This window comes from Triticum aestivum, chromosome 4B (genome assembly GCF_018294505.1).
Source record: "Triticum aestivum cultivar Chinese Spring chromosome 4B, IWGSC CS RefSeq v2.1, whole genome shotgun sequence".
NCBI lineage: Eukaryota > Viridiplantae > Streptophyta > Magnoliopsida > Poales > Poaceae > Triticum > Triticum aestivum.
In genome coordinates, this window is record NC_057804.1 from 25131292 (window position 1) to 25132129 (window position 838).

Genomic DNA, 838 nt, shown 5'->3' on the forward strand with positions numbered 1-838 from the left:
ACAACTATGGATATCGCTTCGGGGCCCCAAAACGGTGAGTAATAGTCCAAGAAGCGGGCCAGAATCGGCCAAAACTGCGAGTGTTGATGACCGACACGTAAACGCACCGCAGGGTTCGTTATTCGTGGAAATCACTCCGGGACCCAAAAACGGTGAGTAATAGTCCACGAAATGGGCCAGAATCGGAAAAACAGTGAGTGTTGATGACCGACACATAAGCGCACCCCTGAGTTTGTTAATCGTGGAAATCACTCCGGGACTCCCAAACAGTGAGTCATAGTCCACGAAATGGGCCAGAATCTGCCAAAACCGCGAGTGTTAATGACCGACACGTGAACGCACCCCAGGGTTTGATAATCGTGGAAATCACTAAGGGACCCCAAAACAGTGACTAATAGTCCACGAATCGGGCCAGAATCGGCCAACACCGCGAGTGTACATGACCGACACGTAAACGCACCCAGGGTTCGTTAATCGTGGAAATCACTTCGGGACCCCAAAACGGGGAGTTACAGTCCCTAAATCGGGCAAGAATCGGCCAAAACTACGAGTGTTGATGACCGACACGTAATTGCACCCCAAGGTTCATTAATCGTGGAAATCACTTCGGAACCCCAAAACAGTGAGCAATAGTCCACGAAACGGGCCAGAATCGGCCAAAACTGTGAGTGTTAATGACCGACACATAAGCGCACCTTGGGGTTCAACAACTATGGAAATCACTCCTGGGCCCCAAAACAATGAGTAATAGTCCACAAAACGGGCCAGAATCGGCCAAAACTGTGAGTGTTGATGACCGACACATAAGCGCACCTTGGGGTTCAACAACTATGGATAT

The 838-nt window shown here is 49.9% G+C and overlaps 1 pseudogene; it reads right to left on the bottom strand.

Moving 5' to 3' along the window:
• Nucleotides 1-509: 509 nt before the first annotated feature.
• LOC123089910 (probable L-type lectin-domain containing receptor kinase S.5) overlaps nt 510-838 on the bottom strand; it is a 7420-nt pseudogene continuing 7091 nt past the window's right edge.